This window comes from Echinops telfairi, unplaced genomic scaffold (genome assembly GCF_000313985.2).
Source record: "Echinops telfairi isolate 266 unplaced genomic scaffold, ASM31398v2 ScPeMD7_41;HRSCAF=154, whole genome shotgun sequence".
Classification (NCBI taxonomy): domain Eukaryota; kingdom Metazoa; phylum Chordata; class Mammalia; order Afrosoricida; family Tenrecidae; genus Echinops; species Echinops telfairi.
The window spans coordinates 2,381,559-2,393,323 of NW_022103939.1; the positions used below are offsets into that span (position 1 = coordinate 2,381,559).

An 11,765-nucleotide genomic window follows, 5' to 3' on the forward strand; every position below is an offset into this window, starting at 1 on the left:
TTTAATAAGGGGTTCATTCTGGAGAATGGAAAAATAAACAAACCATGTTTTTTGAAAATGTTTGAAAGTCTGTGCTGAAAATCAATTTTAAAAGAAAGTTTACATTATAAAATTAAGTGATAATTATAAATGAAGTGGTAAATCATAGTTGTCTGTCTATGAAGAAGAAGGCATAAAAATAAGTTCATATTAAAGAATAAGATTTGTGACCCTGAGGGCTATGTCCATTTACTAATATCTATGCTACGAATGTTATTTGGGACTCTCCAGGTCCTTTTCTGACAGAGTTTCAGAATTTTATCACGTATCTGCTTTGTTTTCACCACATACACAATGGGGTTCATCACGGGAGGAATAAGGAAATGCATGTTGGCTATAAGCACATAGATGTGTGAGGGAAGCCTGGGGCCAAAACGGTGCAACATAGACAGACAGATCATGGGGGTGAAGAAAAGGACCACAGCACACAGGTGGGAAATGCAAGTGTTGAAGGCCTTAAGGCGACCACCATGTGATGTAATGCTTAGTACAGTTTTCAGGATCAGGACATAAGAAAGGAGAATAAGGAGAAAATCAAGTCCCATAGTAGAAAGCACCACAAATAATCCAAAAATGCTATTGATCCTAGTGTTGGAACAAGCGAGCTTTATAATGTCAGGATGTAGGCAATAGGAATGGGAAAGTACGTTGGAGCGACAGAAGCACAACCTCTTCAAGAGAATGGGAAGAGGCAACTGCACAGTCAAGGTTCGCACAAAAATGGCCAAACCTATCCTGGCAATTACAGTATTAGTGAGGATGAAGGAATAGTGCAATGGACGAGAAATGGCCACATAACGGTCAAAGGCCATTGCCAGTATGACAGCTGATTCAAAATCCTGGAAGGTATGAATGAAAAACATTTGAGTAAAGCAAGCAGAGAAGGTCAACTCTCTAACATTTAACCAGAAGATCCTTAGCATTGTAGGGAAAGTGAAAATAGACAGACCTAGATCTGAGCCAGCCAGCATGGCCAGGAAGAGGTACATAGGCACATGGAGTGTCTGCTCCCTCCAGATAACCATCATAATGGTTACATTGCCTACCAAAGTAATAAAGAACATGACACTGAATGGTATGGAGATCCAAATGTGAACAGTCTCCAGTCCTGGGATGCCTGTTACCAGAAAAGTGGAGAAAATGGAGCTGGTGCTATTGACAGGAACTATGACCTGCATGCCTTGCCTAAAATGAAAAGCACTGTATCAAGAACAAAGGCTAAAATCTGACTTTTTAGTCTTTGTATCCTCTGAGTTGCATAGACCTTGTAATTAATGAATACTAGCTTTATAAATTTTTTCTCTTAAATTAACTCTGCCTTTATTTCTAAATATAAATTTAAATGTTGCTTCCTAATATAGATAAGCCAAGTCTTTAAGTAGAAATAATACTTTATCTATTGCTCAGATTCCTCAGGTATATTATCTAACTTTTAAAAATCTTGATCTTTAATCTCTATCAAACCTATATATTAAAGTATAAAATTCAAAATAGTTTTTATGAAATCTTCAATGAAATAATGCAAATTTCTATCTTGTGCACAATAATATTAGCACACTATATGGGAACTTTTTTTCTGTTTTGATGAGCAATGATAAACGATAGCTGAAAGATCCACAGGATATTTTTCTCGTATTACTTTTATCTGCAGAAATTTGATTTCGGCAATTGAAAATAATCTTTTAAAAAATGTGTTTTGAGTTTAGCATAATAATTGTTTTAAAATACTTTAAATATGAGTCACTTTGCAGGTGTAAATTCCTTTTTTATTTGGTTTAAATGAATTATTATAATAATCAAGAACAAATGATTTTATTAGATTGGAACATTTTCTAAAGAATCTTTGACCATCACATAGTTTAAAAAATAATCTGTTATGTTAAAACTCACTGCTTATTGTAATCATATGTGGTTTTGAATATATATACATGTAAGAAAATAAAAAAGATAAGATTTCTATAGAATTGAAAAATACAAAAGTAACTAGTGATTTCTCTTTAATTAAAGATAATTTGAATAGTTGCAAATATTCAATTGTATAGTATATATCAATGAGGCCATTTTATGGTCTAATTTACTAAAATTTCTTTATCCCAGATTAAATTTTCTGTGTACACGATTTCATCTGTTTCCCACAAGTTACAAAGCACACGTTTGTGAGTCCATCTGAGATCATATTCTCTGATTATGAACCTAATTCATCATAATATACATATATTTCACATCGATATACAAGCATTCCCACAATAAAACTTACACATATTTATATCAGCTGTGGTTGTGATTTTCTTATTGCTACTCATCATTAATATCGCTTTTAATATTTTTTCCTTTGCAGCCATAAGCACTTCAAAATCTTCAGCTCCTCCATGGGAGTATATAAAACCTAAATACGGTGGTCAAGTATTATCCATAATATGCTTTAGTGGCATGGTAGCAGTTTGAAACCACTAGCCTTTCCAGATAAGAAAGAATCCGTTTTCTTCTCCCATAGAGATTTACAGCCTCAAAAACCCAGAGAGACAGTTCTGGTCTGCCCTATCCGGTTGCTGTGAGTCACAGTTGACACAATGTTACTATGTTTGAAGTATTACCCAACTTCTTGAATTCATATGCCCTTTGATTCTAATCCTTAGTCAGGGAGGAGGCCTAGAAAAAATAAAATAAAATAAATAACTCTTTCTTGATGTTTTACCCTCTTTTACATAGTGTGAAGGAAAAGAAACAAAGGTTCTGGCCACTAAACTCAGCTTTAATTTGAATGCTATTCAAATTTGCAAGTCTCAATCTTGGCCAATATGGAAAAGGATTTATTTATAAGTCATGATGACTAACTAATATACCACAGACTCTCTTAAAAAATAGTGAACAAAAAGGAATTTGATATTAGTTTCAAAACCTTTACTAGCATTGTTATTTTAACAATAAAATTTGATACATTAGGAAATATGGAGGGGGATCTAAAATACCTAGTTTCCATTAGTTAGAAGTACATTCCACTTAGTCCAACGTTCCAACTGGTATGTGCTGCTAGAGTTCTTCAGGCTCTTTCTCTTTTGGGGATTTTGTGAATCTATATACTGAAAAGATATCATTGGCCAGGCATTATACTGAACCTAATAGAGTCATTATCGGCAGTGACAGTTCTCCACTCGTCTCGTGTAGAGATAGTCTAACTCACTTCCTTTGTTTAGAGACAGACTTACTTCCTTACTCACATCATTAATCAAATATATAAGATTCTTTAGGGAAAACAGCAGCAACAACAATAACAACAAAAACTAGGCATATATTGCAAGGTAGCAAACATTTTCCTCCTCTCTGGGATTCCATGTAAAACACACAACAAGCTAATACTTTTTTATCTTAGGTTTACTTTCACACTCTTAAGTAAATTTTGATTTCTCTCACACTTGGTATCTCCGGGCAGTGCAGTTGGTAAATTCTGGCAGTGGTAGCTTTTGTGTCTATCCACAGACAAGAATGCCTGTGACATGAGTTGATCTGTTTTATTATTCTGGCAGCTCTCCCCTAAGAATAAGAATCTCTTGGGAATGCCTCCCTTCTTGAATTGAAACATCATGGTTAACATTTTGTATTTACAAGGAATGCTATACAAATTGCCAATTTCCTTTCATCAAGTATGTTTGTAAATCTAACTAAATGCTTGAGCCTCACATGGTAGATCTCAGTAAGTGTTAATATTATTAAGATGATTACTTCCTATGATAATTAAAGGTGAATGATCTTAATTTTGATATAATCTTTATTTTCTGTAGCTTTTGGGGGATTCTCAAAAGTTTACTTAATCAGAAACCACCTTCATTAAACTCTATAAATGTGGTATGTTTTCAACCCATTAAAATATTATAATATAGGTTTATAGAATTTAGCATAGTTATGTAAATGATAGACTATATCTATCATATTTGCCTGAGCTCATTTTCACCTGTCTCATGAACCACTTTTCCTTACACCAACATAAATATATGTCATGGTGTCTTATTTGACTTATGACTGTCACTGATAACAATCCACTGCCATCGGGTTGACTCCTAATCATAGCAATGCTATGTAGGTTTCAGAGATTCTAAATCTTTACTGGAGCGGATTATCTCATCTTTTTCCAAAAGAGTGCTTGGTGGTTTTAAACAGCTGACCTTACAGTTAGCAGTACAATGCTTACTTGACAATATCACCAGGGTTCCTCTTTTTTATCAATGAAAGTGAAAATTGTACAGAAGTAAGTTTTCAGAAATATACACAAGTGAGTGCAATTGAAGTGGATAACAATAAATAAGATAACTGGACTGTAAATATGTGTGGTAGTTACATAATTTTATGTCAACTTGATAAATAAATGTAGAAGTGGAGTCTAGCCTGTCGATCAGGTCACAGCCTGATGATAGCTCCTAGTGGGAGTTGCCTTCTCATGAGGATTATGAAAACTTCCTCTCTTTCTACCTTCATCTTCCTGTTGAGAAGTCACAAGAAGACTTAAGAGCTTTGAGACCCTCTCTCTGCTTCACTTTCCTGCTGAAGAGCCACACTTGGAGTGCTGGAGGAGTCATGTGCAGATCCTTGCCAATGAGGTCATGCTTCTTCCACCATTGGATCCACAAGATGTTGCTTATGATCTTCCTGAATTTTGCGTCATTGCATGTGCTGTGTGAGTCTGAAGAGGGATTTATGGACTAATATGAGACTCTAATATAAAGCTCTTTCTTATATCTATATGAGTGTCTCTAGATTTGTTTCACTAATCGACCTGTGTTAACACAATATGCTAATATCCTGATTGTATTATTATACTTTCTTTTGTCATTTATAACATACAATATTTTAATAAAATATGATTGAGAAAACTGGGCAAAGGACATACAATATTGCATTTTATAAATCTTTAAAATTGCATATGAATGTACATGTGGTAGTTATATACTATGTTATCAATTTGAGACTTAAGAGTGAAGGAGGGGAGTTTAGCCTGTCAGTCAGTTCACAGCTTGATGACCTCATCAGTAAGGAGATAAATAATTAGCTGGAGGCGGGATACATACACACTCTGCTGGTGAGAAATGCTTGCTGACAAGATGCATGCAGCTACGCTAAAGCACTGGAGCTTAAAGAGCATGGTGGAGACCCCTGCCAGCGTGGAAATGCCTCTACCACCACTGGATCCACAAGACTTTCCACCCACTAGCCTGTGATCATCAGGCATTCAGCATCATTCCATGTGTTTTGTGAGTCTGAAGAGGAATTTACAGATTGGTATCAGACATCTGGGCAAATATTAGATTTATGGACTTGCTCTGGACTGGACTGGGATGTTTTCCCTATATTCATTTGCTCTTGTATACAAAACTCTTTCTTACACACATAAGATGTCTCTAGTCTAGGCGAACTAACACAATACAATGAATCCAAATATTTTCAATTAAAACGCAATGAAAGTAAGGAGAATATTGTGGCTTTACCAGTAGAATTTCCTTATGTAAAATTTGACAATATAATTTAAATGTATAGCTGTACATGTACTCCTACATTTATAGCTAACAATAAAAATGCAAACTAGTTTTATCCACAGAGAAACTGATATGGAGGTATCCACAGAGAAACTAATATCAAGGTAGATTAGTTACTGACCCAAATTAAAGTTCTTTAAATATGGAAGTAATCTGGCAAAAAATGTCAACAGTTTTATAAAAATTATAGCCAACAAAACTCTGCTAGACAGTTTTACTCTGCAGCACATGATGTCACTATGAGTAGGAATTCCACTCAAAGACAACAGGATTTTTGTTTGCTTTTTTTCCTAAAAAGAGATGGTAATACATTAGAATATAAAAATATCTATGTCTAAAAGTCCCCAGTTCTTATTCAAATTCTGCTGCTATTGTCGAATAAATTCTTCCTGGCCCTTGCAAGCCTTTGGCTAATTTCAAGACTTTTCTTTCCTCTCTTATTTAGAAAAAATTAATTGGTTGCTACAATTTTAGAGAAATTTTTGTTGTATTCACAGTGCAGCAAATTTTGGTATTTTTGTTTTGTTTTTGTAACTGTCTTTACCCGTACTGCAGTATGTTTTACATTAAAAAGTGTTACTCAAGACGGATAAAAATATCATAGACAAATAGAATCAAATGCAACATATATAGATACTTGTTTTATTCTCTTCATGTTATTTAAAACCCCAAATCCAATCTCCTACAAAAAAATTGACTCTTGAGTGAACTCCAGCTCATGGTGACCCATCTGTATCATCTGTTATTTGCTTCCTATGGTTTTCAGTGGCTGAAACTTGGGGAGTAGATCACCAGACTTATCTTCCAATGTACACCTGGGTGATCTTGGACCACAACTTTTTGGTTAGCATATACGTGAATTATTAATACTTGAAATCTTCTATAAAATAATAGTGTTATGAAGAGAAATGGGTAATATTGTATGGATGACAAGATTGAAAAAGTCTCAGGTACTATGTTAGGCCGTGTTGACTAGAGAAACAAATCCAGTGACACTCATACATGTGTAAGAAAACTTTATATCAAGAAGCTTTATAGATCAGGAAAACATCCCAGTCCAGTCTAACTCGAGCCCACAAGTCCAATAAGTCACTCTTCAGACTCACGCAGGCACAAGCAATGAGGCAGAATGGAGGAATATCACAGTTCAGTGGGTACAAAGTCATGTGTATCCAATAGTGTTGGATGCATCTCCAGGGTTCTGGGTACTGTGGCTCACCAGCAAGGGGCTGGGTGGGGGGTGGAGGCAGAGAGAAGGGGAAGGTTCCCAGGGCCCTCCTTATGAGATGGCCATACCACAAGGAGGCACCATCAGACGATGACCTGATGGATAGGTTGAATTCCACCCCTATACTTTTATATATCTTCAAGTGGACATGAAATTAGGTAACTACCACAGGTATTATTTGAAGAAATTATTTTAAAGGGTTATATCATTTCCTTTCAAACACAAAATTTATCACTCTCTGAGATTCAATAGAACTATTTAATAGCTGAAATATATAACATGTAAGTAAAAAATGAAGCAACATCTTTCCATATGGTCATCCCTTTTTTGGCTCTGGTTAAAAGAAGGGACAACATTATGATTTATATATGTGAGTTTGGAGGAAAGCTGTGAAAGTTTGAAGATGCAGCTGGGAATTAGTTATGAAGGGTTTTGTCAATATAATGCTTGCAGAGAGACAACAGATTCATTAAAATACAAAGAAAAGCTCAAAACAAAATTCACGTCAATTCTGACTGACAGCAATTCTACAGGACAAAGTAGAATCACACTGTGAGTTTCTGAATCTATAAATCTTTATGACAGTGGAAAGCCTCCTTCTTTCTTCATTGTAGTATTGGAGATTTAGTGTTGTTGACTTTATAGTTATAAGTTCAGTTTAGAACCCACTATATGATCAGAGCTTCTTGGATGCCATTAATTTGTATCCCTTCCAATATAAAGCAAACAAACAAACATACTGAACAAAATCAATAGGTTATTATATTCAAATTATAATGAAAAAAATACAGATATATGAGTAGAAATATAAAGAAAGTTTATTCCAAAGTTATGTTGAGTTTATAGTTGAAAATTATAAAAGAACAGAAGAAAGACAGTGATCAGTGATATTGAGGTAGTTAATTGTGCCAACCTGGCCGATAAACACATGTGTGGTTAATTGAAAGGCAGAGGGAAAAGTGGCTCAGTGAGCCTCACCTTTCTAGTTCTCAGGTCCCTTTCTTTCTGATGGTTGGACCAGGGTGCAGCTGCCTTAGCCAGTTCCCTGCTTCAGCTGGCAAGGCTCACTTCCTGCAAGACATCCCTGAGGAGAAGCCACATGGACCTACCCCGATGCAGCCCTGGGTGCTGGAGCACCAGTGTGGAGACCCCTGCCAGTGCTGAGATATTTACACATTCACTGACTCAGGCTTCCTCCTGCAGTCAGCATAATTGCGTGTGTTTTATGAGATGGAGGAGGACTTTGCGGATTGGTGTAGACATATGGATTAATGTTGGACTTGTGGGCTTGGGCAGCACTGGGTTGAGATGTTTTCTTGATGTGCACTTAACCTTTATATAAAACTCTATATTATACATGAATTTCTGTGGATTTGTTTCTCTAAAGTACCCAGACTAACACAGATATTAATTGTGCTTGTTAGGCTGATGGGTAATATGAAAAAAACAAAGAAATGATTATTGTAAAAGGCAAGTAAAAAATAACCTATTGTTTCTACAGTTTCTATTTATGCATGTACAGGTTTATTTAAAAAACATGTTTAAATATGTCTCTATCATTAGTGGATAGCTGAGACAAATTCTTTCAGTAAGATATTTTCCTTAGCCTCTACAGGATGCAATGGATTACTTGCCATTAAGTTTCTAGCCATTGTCATTGTAACTCCTAAAAAGTGATTGGGTGGAAACATGAAAATGGGGTATATGAAACCCTAATAAGGTATTGGTCAATTTTGCCATCCTGATGGGTATAAAAGGGGCCGAATAAGAAGCAGGAATAGGGGAACTTAGACTAGAGACAGGGTGGAAACGTGGTTGCAGCAGTGACAGCAGAGGGAGAAGTACTGGCTCTCAAGCACAGCAATGGAATACCCATCCCACAGGGTGAGAAAGTTAAATGTCGTTGAGCAGGAGGCTCACTTTCTGAGTCACGTGCATGTTCGGCACCTATCAGCAGTGTTATCTGAGTCACGTGCATGTTCGGCACCTATCAGCAGTGTTAAAGGAATTTTGTATCACTTAGATGAGCTGGGAAGACACCAAGGGGCCATTTGGTTAAGAGACTTTAGACCAGAAGTGCCTTGCCAGCCGACAAAGAATTGTATCCTTAACATTTCTCATCATGAATTGTTACCTATTAACATCCCTAATAGACTCCTTAATCATAAATGTTGGCTGTGTGACCATTGTAATGAATTATTGAAAGCAACAGAGAAGTACAGTGTCCTGAGAAGGATAACTGGTGTCAACATTATATGAATAAGATTGAAGGATGGAGTATTTCTGACTTCTGCCCTCATAGAATTTGGCCAAAGACGATGCTGATGGAAAGTCTCTTACTCCCTGCATGTGAAGAACATCAGACACTGCCCTCCTGACTTTTTTGTCTGGTGACTTAAAAAGGCTTCAATCATAACAGGGCCTGGCCAGGGAGATCCTGGGCCAGTTAAATCTGAAGGGACGGAACAATACTTAAGAAAAGCAAGAGGATCAGATACCAGGCAAACATTTTTAGAACACTCATTCACAAAGGTAAAATCATGCCTGCAGAACTAAGACATGTTGCAAAATACAAAGAAAATATGAAAATAGCAAATCGATGTTAGATTTAGTGGACAATAGCTGGACATCCTAGAAAGCAAGACTCAAACACCAGTGATTTTCAAGTCCACGATGTTGACATAGCCCACATTTGTTTTTCCTCACTTTTAAATTCAAAGGACTATTTCAGTTCCTTTCGTCTGAAACAGGCATGTTTAGGGTAAAGTCTGGCTCATTTAGCGGGACTTCCTGATCAGATCATTCAGATGTGGCCAATGAAGAGTGTTTCCCTCGAGAAGCAGAGCACATAGGCCTGGGTTCTCAGGGGCAGAAAAAAAATGGTCTTAAATGTAAGATTAGCAACATACTCACTTAGCAAAGTAACAAGATTAGCAAAGCAATGTTAAGTATTTTCTCAAGGTGCAGCCTGTCTCTTTCTATTTTACCTAGTGACAGAAGTGAAATTATCTTCTCTGAGCCCCACATTCCGCCCCCCGCCCCCTGACTCTGATCCTACATTTCCACTGAGGTTCACTAAATACCATTGTAGGGATATTTATCACACTGGACTGACCATGGGACAACAGTAGTTGGCAGGAATGATTTGGTCCTCTCCCAGTACTTGAAAAATGAAAACCTGGCCACCACCTGTCTGTCAGTTTCTATTACGGGGACTTGCTTGTTTCCGGGATACTGGAAGCGATGTCACTGGCATTTCAAATACCAGCAGGGTCACCCAAAGTGAGCAGGCTTCAGCAGAGCTCTCAGACTAAGCAAAGAATGTTCACATCTAAGGAATAAGTCACTCAGAACCTTTTGGACAGCATCAAACTGCTATCAGATACTGACAATGAGAAGAAAAAGAACATTGTCAGTGATAGTGCCCGAAGATGAGCCGTTAAGTATCATGCGGAAGCTGAATGGATTAAAGAAATAATCCTGTCTATCCCCAGCTTAAAATGCTATTAGGTAGGGAAATTCAATGAAATACATGTGGAGGCCTAGATAAATCTCATGAGTAGAATGCTAAGTGAAGGAAATTAAACACAAACAGCTATATACTCTATGTTTCCATATTCCCATTATTCTCGAGAAAGGAAACAAAAATCTAAAGTAGCAGAAATCTGATAAATGTTTTAGGGGCTGGAGACAGTGAGTGAGAGGGGCAACTTCAAAGTGGCATAAATGACATTTTTGTCAATATTTTGTTTGTTGGGGTGAAGATATACCTATTTTTTAAAACTCAAAGAGTATGCATGAATTGCATATTCAAGTTATACCTCAATAAGACTAAAACCCACATGCACAAAAAAGATAAATCACTGTGAACTTTAAGAACTTGTATTCTTCTCAAAACTATTACCTGCTAATTACTTTGTCACATTTTAGATTCAGATTAAGAATAAAGAGAAGAAATGGTTTTGCTGGTTACTGTAAAATGGGGCCCTATTTTAAAAATATACAGAGGTACTTTTTCATACTGCTATGAAATAAATCTTTAATACACTCTTGAGAGAAACACAATACAAATATTTTGAATAAGACAGTTTGATTTCAGGTCTTAGTTATCTTAATGTATTTTATTTTCTATTCAGAAAGATCAAGTTAGATGCAATTTTTCTATTTTTCCCCTGGGGTGAGTAAAGTTCATCATTTTTTTTGCCCACAAATAATATGAAACTATTTTGAATTGTTTTGAAAACATGCATGTCTATATCTGTATTAGAGAGTCTAAAAAGCTAATTATTATTTTGTCCAATAAATAGCTTAACTTTGTCTAAATGGTTGCTTTCACTTAAACAAAACTTCATTTAAATGTTTCACTCCAGTTTGCTTTTCTCATTAAAAGACAAACATCGCTGAGGTCCACTGCCTTTTAATAAAATGAGAGCTGTTTGTCTACTCAGTAGATACAACAAGCTCTAAGATGTCTAATGTCTAATACATGGTCTCTCGTTTCTCATACCCCTTGGGACTTAATACATTTATACTTATTTGCTGTGGTAGTTGAGAACTCTAAGGGCTTTATTTAATCTCACCAGAGCTTTCTAGGCACCTAGGAGACCCACTCTTGTTAGTCTGAAACCCATCATTAAGCCATCAAGCCCCTAATATCAAGTCCCACTTCTCCACACTGCGTTGTGGCATTCCTGTCTCCTATAGGGAAGGACAGTCACCAAGAAGTACCTCTGAGAGTGAAGAAGCCTTTCCAGGTGCAGCGAGAGAAGTATTTAGAAATAACTACTATCAACTAATAGCGTATCCTTAGAAAAGTTGAGTATAGAAACTTTTTATAATAATAACAAGATCCAGTGGGTGAAGGAACAAAAAGGAATGGCGAGTGTTGTTGAGATGAGATCTGTGATATTTAAGACTAAATTGTTCAGAGGCTCCTATGTGCTTAATAAATACTATTTTAAGTTTAACTGTCT

General features: G+C 36.3%; 1 pseudogene; it reads right to left on the reverse strand.

The window, feature by feature from the left end:
* Nucleotides 1–238: 238 nt before the first annotated feature.
* On the reverse strand, nucleotides 239–8,730 carry LOC101650629 (annotated as a pseudogene).
* Between the last annotated feature and the right edge of the window lie 3,035 nt (nucleotides 8,731–11,765).